At 50.7% G+C, this 16,773-nt stretch overlaps 1 protein-coding gene across 8 annotated transcripts in view; it reads left to right on the top strand.

The window, feature by feature from the left end:
* Positions 1–16,773, top strand: part of TJP1 (tight junction protein 1) — a 2,827,266-nt gene that overhangs the window by 2,578,328 nt on the left and 232,165 nt on the right. The gene's annotated exons all lie outside the window — the stretch shown is intronic.

Below are 16,773 nucleotides of genomic sequence, written 5' to 3'. Positions count from 1 at the left end.
GAGATGGGAAAAAGACTTTGGGGAGGATATACACCCCGATCAATTTGACACAATGTGCAGAGCTGCCTCCAAAACATCAATCTCCTGTCAATATAAACTCCACGCCATCAAACTCCTACACAGGTGGCAATATGATCCCCTCAGGCTATCCAAAATGTCCCAAACAATGAGCCCAATATGTTGGAGGGGATGTGGTCAAATAGCCAGCTACTGGCACATGTGGTGGGGCTGTCCGCACATCAAAGTATTCTGGGATGAAGTCCTGGGGTGGATCAAGGAAATAGAAGGCATCCAAAGAGACGCTGACCCCTACCTAGTACTTTTTGGCTTAGAAAGGGATGAAGATGATTGGGCCGCAGTGAAGGGTTTGACCCCCCACCTACTACTTGCTGCCAGGGCACTACTGGTAATCAAATGGAAATCCGCAACAGTGCCTGGAAAGAACGAATGGATCACCCTAGCCACAAATATCTACTGAATGGAAACCATAACTGCTGCTCTACACGGCAAGGCCGCCCAATGTGAGGCCCTATGGATGGACTTTAAAAGCAAACACTTAACAATGGATCACAAATCCCAATCGGAAGAGCCTGAAGGGTCTTGATGGAAATGCAAAATCCAACCAGCAACAATAGAAGAGTGCTCGAAATGAGTGTTTGCTGTGCGACCAGACAACAGAGATACGATTACTGTTCTTTTGATGTTCCCACGACTCAATAACGAAAAATGGATATGTGCTAGAACAAGGAAGGGAGGGGGGAGGGTGAAGTTATTTAATTAAGGTTAATACACCTCAGAATGAGATCTGAGACAAACGTTCCACACCTCGTGAAAATACAATGTGCTCCGTCATTGTTACGCAGCCGAACTTTACGAATGGTGCATCATGTGATGTATATTTTACCTTTTTGTTTCTTTTTCTTTTCTGTTTGTGTTAAAACCAATAAAACCAAATTTTTTAAAAAATGTAATAAAGTACATATGCAGGCCTTCTAGGTTACTTAATATGTTTTAATACCAGTTACTTAAGATGAACTGTAGAGGATACAAACACTGGGTCCCACCACCCAGGCTAAAGATTCCCAAATGACAACCTTGGAACCTTTACCACAAACTTACACACACATACATTCCAACACTTGCATACCTGCATTCCACAGCCATCCATTCACAGAGACACTATACAACACATCTCCTTCCTTTATATATTGGAACAATAACACAAGTAAACATACACACTGCTGACCCATTCATACACCTAATATGCCTTCACTGACACGCCACTTCCAATGGATGCTCCCTGCATTTAAGACAACTGGACTCTAAACCTACAAACTTATGGAAACCCCTCAAAAATGACAGTCTCCTTCTGCCCATTCCTGCCACAAACGGACTACTAGTCTCTCACCCTAGAATCACACCTGCCCAGTGCTAGGGCAATCAAACCTACATTCCTACACCACCAAAACTAATCAGCTCCACCTTCCGCCCGCCCCTGCCACAGGCGGGCCTCCAGACTGCCACCCTGGAGCACTACCCGACCTCCGGAGAAGACAAATACGTCACTATAAAAGCATAAAAGTTACCACAATGAAAGTATAAACACCCCAGTGTCACCCACAAAATACATGAAACATCACATCCATCCCTACAAACCTTAAACACATTGTTGCCGACTTGCTAGACGAATACCCAGACATACCTCCATGCTCCCACATGACACCTTTACGGAAATGCTGGCCAGGCACCTCTGAAAAGGTTGACAAAAGCACACGTATAGTCTGTTTTCCCCCTTGCATCCAAATAGCAAATGTGAACTCAGTCGCAACCTAACATCACAACACCTTCAGGGTAAAGGTATAGCTCCTGCTTGAACAACACAAAAACCAGCAGCAACACATGCCACATGCTTATATACTCCAACAATCCAATACAACATTCCATGATGGCAAGAGAGAGACCCCTCCTGTCACCAACCATCTCCTATATCTTCCACCCACAAATTCCTAAGCAAAACATCATAAGTGGAATGTGTTAAAACACTAACAAGTCTCAACAAGACTTCTTACCTGAACGTAACACCAGAACCCACCTTAGAAGGCACTCCACTCTATTTCCTAAATGCCCAAAATAAACCTTTGCAGAACATACACCAACCACTGCCAGAACCACATACTCCTAAAGCTTCACCACAAATCAACCAATCGGAAGCGTCACCCTAACGCTTCCTAAATGCCTAAGATAAACTAGCAGATTAACGAACATTGTTTCACTCAATATGAAGCTACTACACAACAAACTCCACATTGCTGCACTCAACCTTCACCCAACCGCGCCCATAAAATCTGCATTTCCTTTACTTTATGTTGGATGGAGGGGCTACCTCCCACGTCCTAATTAACACTACTGGAAAGGCGTGACCTTCCCAGTAATCTCCAGTATCCTTGCTTTTAATACAGATAACACATTCAATGAATACATGCCTCTACATTACCATTACTAAAAGTACAGTTGTTGCTTTTCCAACATCCCTTGTTTTTTGGACGTTTCGTAACGAATGGCAAGTTTTGCCTATTACACCCATTTCCCAACTTAACATTTAAGCAATATGCCCCGATCGGCGGGGGCATTACCGAGTCAGGTAATACACCGGGCCCATAGTTATAGGCCCAAGAGAAGAGAGAAATGGCCATCGGGAAGGGAAAACAGAGTCTGTTTTCCCTTTCCATGGCAGCCATTGGGAGCGGACGCGCTGAGAACTGAAGTGTTACCAGCGCATTCACTCCCGAAAGGCGACACAAAAGAAGGTAAGTGGGGTTGGAAGGGAGGAAGGAAGGGTGGAAGGAAGGAAGGGAAGAAGTGAGGGAGGAAGGGAAAGAAAGAAGAAAAAAAACATACCTGAATCCCTGGCGGGGGACGATGGCAGCCTCCAGCCATGTGGAGGCTTTCAGCAGGGATGGCCCCACTTCAAGCCACCTCTTTGGCTCAGGGGCTGCCATGCCCCCCGCTGTGGACAAAGCAGCTAGAATCCCGGCCGAGAATCGAGGGATTCTCAGCCGGGTAACGACCCGGCGAGAGCCAATCAGAATGTGTTACATTCTGCTCGACTCTCGCCGGGTACTAATATGGAATAACTCATATCCCACAACGTCCGTTGTCCAAACCTAAAATTCCTCAAAATGGGTTAAACTACACAGTTAACTAATATAATGAACACTTTCTATTATGTCACATGTAACTGTATGTACCTTACTGTTTGAGTACCATTTCCAGACGACTCACCCACATAGTCAACCGTGCACCCAAACACACACATGCTGGTCTTCCCTAACCATCCACCATAATGTGCAAATCCATGTTGAAACATAGGAAATCTTTACCTACAAAATGTTAGGTATAAATAACACCAACAGTTCAACTGTACACAACTCTGTCATCCGTCCATTCATACGGTACATAAGTAAACATAACCACTATTACAGATGTTATACTTCCCTTTTTTCAATACAAATATCTTTGAATAACCTCATTAAATACGGGTCAAGTTCCTAAAGAACAGCCTAAGTGTTGGACTGTTTTTCTCCTGCTGCTAAATCCACAGATTTTGAGCAACCCACACAGCACTCTGAACAGTACCTCAGTGGAAGTCTGCTAACCTCCCCTGTCTTCCCTTTGCGACTATGAGGATCCATCCCTTCCTCAGCAGCCTTAGCCCTTTTTGCCAAGCTCTCGCTGACATTAGTATTCTCGTGGCTACTCAACCTCTTCACTGGTCGAGCAACGCTTCCAACATACTTGATGAAACCTCTGTTCCCCCCATCTTTAACAATATTCTCCTGGCAACTTCGACCTTTTCACCAGTCGAGTCACACTTTCATCAGGGACTGTGACCTTTCCGTTTCCTTTGGTTTTAATTTCCTATATGATCGCCACCTCAATTTTAGATTTGGTGGTAATCCTTCATGGATCTACCAGAACGCGGACGCCCTATGCTGATGAGCTTTTCCTTTGGTGAATTCAATCCTTGACTTGCGTGACAGCGTATACACGAATGTCGCAACCAGAGATAACGTACACGCAACCCACAACGGCATTATGCGAAGCAGGCTCACTGCTACATTGTGACATCATCACTTTGGACTCAACTTCTGTGCGAAACAGGGCTCCTCAGTCCAACCTTCATGTCTGTGCATAGCCCAGTCTGTACAGCAGACGTTCTCACCGAAGGCTATATTCAATTCCATTTTACCCAGTTTAAATAAAGTACATCTTCACTTAGGTGCTCATCTATAAACTACCTGCTTCATTTTACCAATACTCTTCTACCGTCTGACAGTAAACCGCTGCAGTCATTAAGGATGACTCTGGCTTCCTGCCTTGAATCAGAATTGCTCGCAATAATGTATAGTCTTATGTCCCTTTGCATTAACGGTCCCAGAGAAGTGCTGCCACAGCCCTGATGTGTCCGGTCAGTGTTCACTTGCTGGGCTAAACTTTTGACTGTACGGTTACCACCGCTGCACTGTATGTGAACCTCTGCCACCCGCTGCACTGTACGTATTCGCCCGTCTCTGCCACCCGCAACTGTATGGGTCAGTAACGTAGCACCACTGTTACTCTGGGCAGTTTACCTTGCTCGGACGAGGCCCTGGGTGGTGGGACTTTCTTTCTGTTGGGGGGCTGTGTTTCCTCTGGTTTTCTGCTGCTCCCCCTTCAGCAGCCTTCCTTTCTTCTTTGGCCCTTCTCCTTCCGCTGATCCTTGGTTCTTTAAACTCATCATCAGTGTAATAAAGTACATCTGCACGCTTTCTAGGTTCCTTAATATGTTTTATTACCAGTTACTTAAGATGAACTGTAGAGGATACAAAGAGTGCGTCCCACCACCCAGGCTAGAGGTTCCCAACTGACCACCTTGGAACCTTTTACTACAAACTTACACACACATACATTCCAACACTTGCACACCAGCATTCCATCAGCCATTCATTCACAGAGACACTATACAACAATAAATAAGGTTTATACTTTGGTTTACATACCATAAGTAAGTATTGTATTGGTTTGTAGAGTAGTGTTTTAGTATTTCTCAAGCATGGGGTCTGGCATGGATTCACATGCTCATGAAATATTCCCTGTCGTCAGGCCTGGAATCCTTGGTAAAAGAAAAAAACTGTTTCAATTACAAATTGTATTTCTCCTCTAAACCAATCATTGTACTCTGGGTCATGTCTGCCCCCAGCCAATGCTAGTCGTCTCCCTAAACCCCTCCTCTGGCAGCCATCTTCAGGTTTGTAAAGCACGTAAAGTGGCAGTATGACCAAGAAGAGAGTCACAGAGGGGCAGGAGGGAGGGTTTGCATGTGAATCCGTGCCAGACCCATGCTGGAGAACAATAGTTAAAGGTAAGTAAATTGTTCCTTGTCCGTAAATTGTTCCTTCTCCAGCATGGGGTCTGCCATGGATTCACATGTTCATGAAAAAAGAATACATAGCAGTACAACATTACACAACCACGGGAGATGGCAATGCGCAACAGAAGCAATCACCCTTACCTCTGGAACAGGCTCAGCTCAAGCAAGCAGGTTGCGCAGCACTGCTTGGCCAACTCCGGACTCCTCCCTGGAATCCCTGTCGACGCAGTAGAATCTTGTGACGGTGTGTGTGGACCTCCATGTCGCAGCCCTGCAGATGTGCAGGAACGGCATTATCGCAGTGATCGCTCTGATGGAGTGGGCTCTCGGATGGCGGGGCTGCGGACGGTTCGCCAACCGATGAGTGTGTGTGATGCAACCGGCGAGCCACCTTGAGATGGAAGCCTTGGACAAGGCCTTCCCATGGTTCACAGGACCAAAGTTCAGGAACAGTTGAGACGTCTTCTGAAAACTTTGTGCGTGCCACGTAGATCTTCAGGGCACGAGCAACACTGGTAACACCAAAGGTTTGTTGAGGTGGAATTCCGATGGAACCTTCGCTAGGCAGGAGACTTTATTAATCCTGGCTCCTAGGATCAGTGCGTTCTGCAATGGCGTTGCGTCAAGCAGGCCTTCGGATAATTGATGAAGAATCCCAGATCCGTCAGCAGCTGGACGGTCGTCTGTGTGTCTGACAGCCAACTCTCGTGAACTGGCCCAAAAGAGCCAGCCATCCAGGTACGGGTACATATGTATCCCCCTTAGATGCAGATGGGCTGCCACCGGCAGGCACTTTGTGAACACCCTGGGGGCTGACTTCATGCCGAAGGGGGGGGGGGGGACCTTGAACTGGTAGTGCGGTCCCTGCACCACGAACCATATGCATTTCTAGTGCTTCCTGTGAATGGGGACGTGTAAGTTGGCATCCTCGAGGTCGAGCAATGCCAAGAAGTCTCCTTCCTCCAGTTGGCCGAGCACGTGCTGCAATGTGACCCTCCTGAATTTTTGGACTTGAGGTACTTGAGACTCTGGAGGTCTAGAATGGGATGGTAGCCCCCAGTTTTCTTTTTGATTTAAAAGTGTCTGGAATAGACTCTGGAGCCCCAGAGACATCTTGGGGCAAGCTCCATTGCACCTTTACGTAGCATGGCCTGTACCGCCTCCCAAAAGTTGAGGGATGTGCTGCTCCTGCCGGGACACCGGAGGGATCAGCGGACACTTGTGTTGGAACTCAAGAGTATGTCCATGGACAAGACCGTCCAGCACACATCTGTCGGTGGAGATCTTCTCCCACTCGTTGACAAATCTAGTCAGCCGGCCTCCCACCTGGGTGCATGGGTCATCTTGGCCGGTTAAGTCCTGCTTCGGGGTCCGCGTCCCACCTTGAGCGAGACGGTGCCGACCACCTCCACCGTAGACTGGCGGTACGACTAGGAGAAACCTTTCGTTGACCTGCTCGACTTTACGCAAAAGGAAGAGCAATGTTGCTGCAGAGTGCCCAGGACATGTCTCTGTATCTGCCTTGATGGCTTGCAAGGACTAGTCGACGGCCTTCCCAAAGAAGTTGTCACCGTCGAAGCGCACTGTGATGGCATGGTCTGAAGCCACCTCTCCCTCCTGGATAGGGCGATCACCTCCATCCTTTTGTCGTTGTGATAGAACTCCATAATCAGGCCCAGCTTGTACCACAGTTCCCTGTCTTACCTGGCCAGGATCGCCAGTGCGTTGGCCGCCTTGATGGTCGACTCCGCACTGTAAATTACCTTCCTCCCCTTGGCATCCAACTTCTTCCCCTCGCTGTCTGGAGCTACCGAGGACCACGAGGAAAGGTTTGACGACCTCTTCCTCATGGTTGCCGAAACCATCATGTCCGGCGATGGTTGTGACTGTAGACACTTGGGTGCAAATTCCAGGAACCCAGTACTTTTGCTCCAGTTTATCCCACTGGGCTGTGCAAGGATTCTTCTAGAGGGCCGGGCCCTCATCCCACAAATTGTCCAGGAGGGGATTTGCCATGATGGTCTTCCTCTTGGAACCTTCCTCCCCATGGCATGGGGACATGGTACAGGAAACCCTTCTTCTAGGTTTCCTCTGACGCTTAGGCGACCATGGAGTGAAACAACCCCACCTCATCCGGTGGGGACGCCCTCGGCTGCAGAGATCTGCACGCTGTGTCGATATCGCCGTTTCTGTCCCTCTGTCCACCAGACCAGAGGGGGGGGGGGGCCTGATGTGGAGGTTGACACGGGGGCGTCTGATGGCGGTTCCTCTTCTTAGCCTGAAGCTGATCGGTGGCCCCCAGGGGCTGGGGCCTTACGGCATCCTTATCTGGATTTCTGGATGTCCAGGGATACATCTCTCGACTGAGCTGGCGTGGTCGAAACACTAGGTCCTGCGCTGTCATCGTTGCAGCCGTCGTCCTCTTCTACGTCCCCATGGACGGTGTGCAGGGACTCCAGGTAGTCGTCATCTGTGGATAAAACTTCTATGGCCTGGGGCATGGCCTGTGTCTGGCCTGGGACTTCATTACACTCCCCCTACGACCCCTCCCACTTGACACCCTGAAGGGTCAGGCCGGGCTAAGTCTGCTTCCTCTTCTCTGGTGTGCCAGCAGGCTTTGCCACCGCCCTTCTGAGGCCTCCTGTCTCAGAGGTAGGGACACCCTGGGCGCAGTAGGGGTTAGCTTCACGGGGTTAGCCCATTTGGCTTTTGAGAGAGCAGCCGCCACTAGCTCAATCGTTGATGAAGATGTAGCCTGGGCCGCCTTGGGCAGGTTGGCCACCTTTTTCTGCATCCTGGGCTTCTCAGGTTTATACTGCAGCTTAGCCGGGTTGGACTATTCCCTCTTTGAGGAGGAGCTCGATTGCTGGCTGGCGATGGAGGCGGATGGTGATGTTGATCGCGCCTTGCCCATCGCAGGACCCGCTTGCGCGGTGACCCCGATGTAACCGGACTTGCGGTGCTTGGCCTTGTCTTGGGCCCCCATGGATGAGGCACTCTCAATCAAAGGACGTAGAAGCACACTCCTTGGACTGGGCTGTCCTGGGCGAGGCATGGCACTGCTTGCGGCATGGGGCAGAGGCCTTGGCATTTAGCCATGCTGCCAGTCTACTGTGTCAGTCCTTTGTCTTCTTGGAGAAGGCGAGGCAGATCTGACTCTTCTTTGTGGTCCGGATGAAGACAGTAGCAGCACTGAAGGTGTTTGTCCTCCACATACACGCTCTGTAGTCTGCATCTAGTGCAGAGCTTGGAAAAGGATCTTTCTTCCTTCTCCTCCTTAGTCATGGCCCGAGATGCAAAGTAGGCCCTAAGGCCTTCTGGAAACATAGAGGAAACTTCGATCCTTGCCCTTGAGGGGCGCTGAAATTCACCTACAAATGGATCCCTGCTATCGGCAGATGGAGAGAAGAGCACACAGGCTCTTTCTTGACAAAAATAGAAACTTTTCTGTCAGAAAAACTAAACTGTAGAAATAACTCGCATAGCAAAGCTAGAAGACTCCTAATACTTGAACGTGTGGTAAAAATCTGAAGACGGCTGCCAGAGGAGGGGCTAATACCGTCATTGGCTGGGGGCAGTATGACCCAGAGTTCAGTGATTGGTTTAGTGGAGAAATACAGTTTAGAAGTGAAGGTGAAACTGTTTTTTTCTTTTACTGAGGCTTCCTTGCCGGACAGGGAATATTCATGAGCATGTGAATCCATGCCAGTCCCATGCTTGAGAACAATAGTTACAGGCAAGTAACTTTCTCCTTACCTTTCTAATGTAATCTCTTTATCCATGTATACATAAAATAAACCATTATTTTTACAATGCATCAGTGTTTCAATGGTTCTTTGGACCATATGTATACTACAGGTTCTTTTTACCCATCTACAACCCTGTCTCTCTCCTAATATAAACCTGGGTATCTGTCCATACTACGAAATTATGCAGTGCAGGTCTGTACCTAGAGTTGGTCTACTGTATTGCCTAGGGTATAGTTGTATAAAGCCCCTTAAGTGGCCTTAAGAAAAACTGTCCCAACACTCGCCACAATGTAGAACCATCAGGATGAAGCGGTCTGAGTGAGCCAACAAGGCGACTGCAGGCACCAAAGACACATGATTCAAGGTCCAGCATGTCACTTCTTCTTGGCAGAGAGCAGGAGCAGCAGAGCTAGGAGGTCCAGATCCCACAACCAGGGTCGACAACAGGATTCACAGCCACAGGGTTGTACAAAGTACAGGGAAGGAGTCGTGCCTACTCCAGATGATGTATTCTAGCTACAGGCCCATGACTCATCTGAGCTCCAGGAGAAGTAGCACAGCGACCAACTATTTTGAACTGGCCAGTTCAAAGGGGCGGATGGTCCTAAGTAAGAATTGGTGCAGTCGCACTGTGTGAGACTACAGAAGACTAATCTGCTTGGTGTTAGGTAACCCACCTTTTGGTATAGGTCTGGACTACACAAGAAGTTAGTGTGACTAGCCAGGCCTATCTCAAGTGGGGTAAATGAGCTGTAGAACTGTCCAAATGAAATCTGTCAATACAAGTAACCAAATAACACTTCTACTCAAGGTTTCAGTTATAAATAATACTCTTCTCTTAAGTCCCATCCCCTTTCCTCCATACTCTATGGGCGTCCCTTCCAAGGGACAGGAGACGGAAACTTTCTCACCTTTAAATTTAGAGGCACGCAGGGGTGTGGCCCAGGGAGCATGCGCTTCCATGACTCTGCCCTCTGGCGCCACACCCCAGCCCCCTTTTCCGCATCGACTGAAACGGGCCGAATTCACCAGCGCTCCTGGGTTTGTCTTCGGCCATGTAATTCCACACGCGGATACTTCTTCTCTGTCTTTTTTGTCTCATCTATTATTCAGGTACTCGGTCCTCAGGCGTCACAGTCCTCCCTGGTGCATGTTGACTTCTACAGGTTTCAGCGGGTGTCCATCCTGCAACGGGCTCTTCCCAACTTCAGACCCTCACGCCCTCTGCCTAGGTTGCCTTGGCCCAGACCACGGTTGGCAATCCTGTTTGGCGTGTGACTCGCTGTCATCGAAGGAGCTGAAGAACAGACTAGCCAGTTGGAGGGAGCTCTTCTAGAGGTCGCCTCCAGAGGATCTCAAGAACTTTGTGAAGCATCGAACCAGGCCCAAGGTAGGGCCGATATTTTCCAGCGCACCCCACAAGGCAGAATCCGTCCCAGGGACTCTACCACGCGGGAGGGACCGGCCAGGTCCTTCTACTGACATGTGCACCGAGGCTGCTGCAGCTACCGGCCTTTGGGTCGAGGGATTCTCGGATCCTCCCAGGTGCAGTGTCGAGGGACCAGAAGGATTCTTGGACCGGGTCTACACCCGGGGGGTTCCGCCCTTTTACCAGCAACATGTCCAAGGGTCTACGCCCTAAAACCGGCAGTACATCTGAGGGGCTACGCCCTAATACCAGCAATATGTCCGAGGGGGCGCCTAAACGCAGCTCTACCGGCCCTCGGGTTGAAAGTGTCACACCTACCGGGCCGAGGCCCGAGGAGCAACGTAAGCCTCGAGATCCACACGCAAGAGTATTGGACGAGGCCGGGCCCAGCAGGCCGAGCACCACGCCGCAGGCACGTGCCGGGCATCTCGACAAAATGGCCGCCGCACCAGAAAGAGGCACCTGTCCGACGGCATTCCAGGAATTCGCGAAGAACGAGTGTCAAGGTGGGACTGGCCTCAACCAGATACGTGGCCTCCCATCTACCTTTCCATATGGAGATGCTCTTCGAGAAGTTCATCGGCCTCATGAGGTCTCATCAGATGGGGGTTACCATCAAAGACGCCATCAGGAAATTCCTCCCCGCCATGCTAGCGGCACCACAGACTCCTCCATCGGGCCCCCAGTGCAGCCACCTCCTCCGGCTCCTCAGCCAACTCTGCAACCTCTGCCGCCTTATCAGCCTCCGGCTGCGGTCCCTTTACCCCAGCCTCCTGCGCCGTCTACTACTCCTCCTCCTCCTCCACAAGATCCTCCAGATCCGCAGGATACGGACCAGGAGGAGGACCCGGACACGCCTCCTCAGCCAGAGCCTTCCACAAACGTCTTGCTGGCCTGGCAGAGTACCTGGGCCTCCCCCAACCCGAGGTCGAACTGCCGGCAGAGGGGGTACTGGCAGAAGTCCTCACACGACGCCCCTCTGCCAACACAGGGATTCCACTGCAAACCGATGTAGTCTCTCTGGCCAAGAAGGGTTGGCTCAAGCACTATTCAGTCCAGCCGGTCAATCGACGCCTGGACGCCAAGTACAGGCAGGTGGAGGGGTATACACTCTTCCTCTCGACCCATCCTCAGCCACACTCCTCGGTGATCGCTGCGGCATCCCTATACTCCAAGCCTCAGTCCTCTGCCTCCTCCTCTGCGGCGCTGCTAGGCAAGGCGGAAAAGATCTTGGAGGCGTACTGCAAGAAAATCTATTTCAACGCGCCCTTGCACGTCCGTCAGGCCAACACTGATGCCATGCTGGCTGCCGCCAACCAGAGGTTATGTCAGGAAATTGCGGACTTTCTCCTGGAACTCCCTACCCAGTGCCAATCACGCTTTAAGGCGGTGCTAGCTGAAGCCAAGCTTATGGCGCTCAACCTCATGGAATCCACAGTGGCTCATATCGAAACCTCAAGCCGTGCCATCTGCATTGCCACGGACATGAGAACAGCCTGGCTCCGGGCTACGAAATTCAACCCGGATGTCCCAGAGTGCTTCCTAGATCTACCGTTGGAGGTGGGCGGGGGCGGACCACGTCCACTCCTCTACGGACGAAGAGTTGGACAAAAAGAATAGCTCACAAACGGCAAAGTCTCTGTCCATTCTTACAAAGACCACACCCAAATCGTACACCCAATCTCAGCAGTGCTTGGAAAAGGGTCATACATATGGAGGATTCCGCGTCTTCCAGGACTGCAGATCCAGGCAGCCGGACTGCTCGCCGTCTCAGAACCGGTGCAAACAACAAAGGGGGTGGGGGGGAGAGTAAGGGCTTTTTCCAGTCCCCCTCTTTAGCATCAGCCTCGGAGGGAAAGGAGGCATGGCACGCCCCTTTGGATCCACGTGTCTCCGGTGGGGGGCAGGCTTGCTCTCCATGCACAATTCTGGTGGCAGAATTTCACGGACCCCTGTATCTTCTCTGTAGTATCCACTGGGTACCGCCTTCCTATCCCAGCCTCCTCACCACGCCCACAGTTTGGGACAGCAACTATTTTGGCGGAGATCCAGTCGCTCGTAGAGAGCCAGGCAGTGGAGGCAGTCCCAGCCTCCCAGCGAGACTGTCTTTTACTCCAGGATTTTTGCCATTCAGAAGAACCAGGCGGGCCTGAGAGTTGTGCTGGACCTTTCCACCCTCAACCTCTCCTTACTCCTGCAAAAATTCAAGATGGTTATGCCAGCTTTTATAGCAGAGACATTGGACAATGGAGACTGGATGTGCTCCCTGGACCTGAAGGACACGTACCTACACGTCCCGATTTGGCAGCCCCATCGTGCTTTCCTACGGTTCAGGATCATGGGATATCATTTTCAATACAAAGTCCTTCCATTTGGCCTCAAATCGGCCCCCAGGGTCTTTACCAGACCTATGAATGCATTGGCGGCCCTCCTGAGAGCGCAAGGCCTCCACATCTACCCATACCTCGACGACTGGCTCGTCAGGGCTACATCTCCGGAAGCGGTACTCCACTCTTCCCATGCCCTTATGAACACACTGCACGATCTGGGCTTCTCAACCTCAAGAAGTCACAGCTGCAGCCTACCCAGACTCTGACATTCCTGTTACTCATTTGGGACACGTGCTCCGAGAGGGTCTTCCTCTCAGAGGACTAAATCTCAGCCATCAAGAGGTCCACTGCCCACTTCCTCAGCAGAGATGTGACCTCGGCATGATGGTACCAACATCTCCTGGGTCTACTGCGGCGGTCCTCTTAGCTTTGTCGCACACAAGACTAAGGATGAGAAGGATTCAGCTGCACTTAGCGGCCTCGTGGAATCAGGAGCGGGGCTCGCAATCCGAGATCATCAACGTTCCTCCATCTCTCTACCCGGACTTAACCTGGTGGTCCATGGACTGCAACCTACGGAAGGGCAAGCCCTCTCCGCAGGCCACCATCACCACAGACTCCTCGCTCGAGGGCTGGGGAGCCACCCTGGACGCTTTATCAGTTCACGGCACCTGGACTCGACAGGAGCAGGAATACCACATCAATTGGTTGGAGCTGAACGCCATCTGGCTAGCGCTCATACCATTCCTACCACTTCCCAAGGGCAAGGTTGTCCTCATCCAGACACAGCTCGACCAGCATGTATTACATCAATAAGTAGGGAGGCACCAGATCCCCCTCCTCTGTGCAGACTGGCAATCAGCATGTGGGAATGGGCCCTGGAAAATGGCATTTATCTCTCGGCAGTCCACCTCCCGGGGGAATCCAACCTGGAGGCATACAGGCTCAGCAGGCTGGGAGTGGACAATTCCGAGTGGCAGAAAAGCAAACTCGTTATTCAGGAGATCTTCAACAGGTGGGGTCACTCCCAAGTGGATCTCTTTGCCACCTGGCACAACAAGAAATGTCCCCAGTTCGCATCCTGGCAGGGTCAGTGCCCCGGCTCTCTGGGCGACTCATTACACCTCCATTACACTCCACCTCTACGCCTTTCCGCCCACTCCTCTGATCCACAGGGTAATTTGCAAGATCAAGAAGTCCAACTCCTCATCATTCTGATAGCTCCATGGTGGCCGGCCAGGCCATGGTTTTCGGAGCTCCTCAGCCTCTCGGTGGTGCCCCCTATACACCTTCTGACAGGCCCAGCACATCATCTTGTGCAGCACGGGGGCAGAATCATCCACCCTGCGCCAGTGAAATTAGCCCTCACAGTGTGGTACCTGAGCAGGTAACACTTCGGCACCTTAGCCTCTCACAGGCCAATCTGGAGATCATACAGGGCACCAGGAGCAAAGCCACCAGGGCCCAGTACAAAAGCAAATGGATCAGATTCTGCCATTGGGCAGACTCTAAGGGAATTGACCCCTTGGCCTGCAATTTGGACGACATGCTCTGCTTTTCGGCGCACCTCGCTCATTCGGGCATACAGATGGACACCTGCTGCACATACCTTGCAGCCATTGGGGCTTACAAGAACTCGCCGGAAGGCATCTTTTCCTCCTCTGACCCTATTGTCAAGAAACATCTGACTGGTCTCGCTAGGCTCTACCCGCCCGTCAAGAAACTGCACCCGGTTTGGGACCTTAACAAAGTCCTGGGTGCCCTGGCACGCAAACCATTTGAGCCAATGCCGTCCATGGTTCCCTGGCGCAAAAACCATTCAAGCCAATGGCGTCCATGGACATCAGGCTGGTCACCATCAAGACAGCCTTACTAGTCGGTCTTACCTCAGCTCGCAGAGTCGGTGACATCCAGGCACTGGTCGCCTCTGAACCATATACCACCTTTCACAAGGCCAAGGTAGTCATGCAGACGCACCCAGCATTTCTGCCCAAGGTTCCATTTGCATTTCACTTGAACAAGAACATAGTCCTTCCTACGTTCTTTCCCAATCCCAAGGACGAAGCACTGCCTGGATGACAGGCGTGCCCCAAAATTCTACTTGGACAGGACTAAGGGCTTCCGGAAGGCAGACGCCCTGTTTGTCACTTTCGGAGGCTCGAGGCCAGGCTATCAGGCCTCTAAGGCCTCCATATCCCGTTGGATGGTCTCTGCCATCAAAGAAGCATATGAGGGCCAAGCCGGGCGGCCACTTGGGCCTCTCCCTCGGCTTTCTGCAAGCATTACTCTTAGGATGCCGGCTCTAGATCTGATGCGGCTTTCGGACAGGTGGTTCTCAGGAACCTATTTGCTTAAGGAGGATCTCCTCTCCACCCAGGGGTTACAATCAGTTGTAATCGCCCATACAGTATGGAGGAAAGGGGACGGGGCGTAAGAGTAATTGAGTTACTCACTGTAGTGACTAACATACTCTTAGTCCATAGTCCCCTTTCCTTCATACGTCCCACCAACCTCCCCCCTAATAATACTGGTGTCATTAGACAATGTTAAATCTATTGTCGACGCGTCAATGGGGACTTAGGTGTGGTCCCAGAGGGCAGAGTCAGGACAGCACATGCTCCCTGAGCTGTACCCCCGCGCGCCTCTAAATTTAAAGGGGAAGAAGGTTTTTTCTGGTGAAAAAGTTTCCGTCTCCCGTCCCTTGGAAGGGACGCCCATTCAGTATGGAGGAAAGTGGACTATGGACTACGGTGAGTAACTTATAATTTATTTAACCTTTGTTTTAAATTAGCATTCTTTAAAAAGTAACATTTGGCAATACTTTTCAGAATCGGTCAAGCTGGTGAATATTCTTTGGCTATGCACAATACACCTCTGCTACACACTGAAGTGACTTCAATTACCAGGATAGTATTTGCATTAATATATCACACCAATATACTTTTATAGACGGAGTTGCAGAAAGGAAGGGTTATGCAAAATAAAAAGGTTGGACAGGTTTTTAAAAAGGTGAGGACAACAAAATCCTCCAATGAAGTCTAGCCAAGCCTTTCCCAGCACTAAGAGTATTCAACAACCTACCACCTATGACGGACAAGCAATGCAAAGTCAATGGATTTAGAAGAATGGCTTTAGGGAGCCAGGGCCGTCAAAGTCAATTGGACAAAGTCTAGAGTCTGATGCACTTCTTAGATAAGTCTTTCACCAAGTCAGATTGTTCAAAAGGAAATCACTGAAGACACACAAGCTGTTAGGTCTGTGCAAAGGGGAGTTGGAATCAACTCAGAATGTTTAAGCAAGTGCACATCTCAACTGAGACAGCACGACTTAAGGCAAGAATGTAAGTTGCCCAAGCCCAAACAGTACCTTTTGGTTTGAAGAAAAGTGTCCAGCTGGATATCTTGCTACAGCTATGCAGGCGCTGGTTCGTGAGCCTCAGTCATGGGGACAAAAGGGAGGACGTCTGGAGGGCTCCTGCGGCGGTACTCGGGACGGTAGTCGGCAGCTATCGGCTCCCTTCGTTTCAGCTGCAATTTGCAGTTTAAGCACTTCGCAAACAGCACTGATGCAGAACGGTTACCTCTGGTTGGAGTTTCCTTCCTCCCTCTCTCGGGCACTCTAGTTAGGGGGACTGTGGATCGGGATTTCCTGCTTCTAGAGGGTCCTTAGCCTTCTCCTGGAGCTTGTGGCTGGATTCGGTCCGCGGCAGACGTTGCACTCTATTATGGACACTCCGCCCCTGGCATTGGGCTTCTGCAGCAACGGAGAGGCGCAGCAAGTTGGAGATTGTACCAAAGTGGAGTTCGTCTCAGTGTTAGTTGGTCTCACTAACCCAAAGGGAAAGTCGTTCCGTCC

This window comes from Ambystoma mexicanum, chromosome 11, assembly GCF_040938575.1.
Source record: "Ambystoma mexicanum isolate Mex_15411 chromosome 11, UKY_AmexF1_1, whole genome shotgun sequence".
NCBI lineage: Eukaryota > Metazoa > Chordata > Amphibia > Caudata > Ambystomatidae > Ambystoma > Ambystoma mexicanum.
This window is presented reverse-complemented; position numbering and strand designations above follow the sequence as displayed.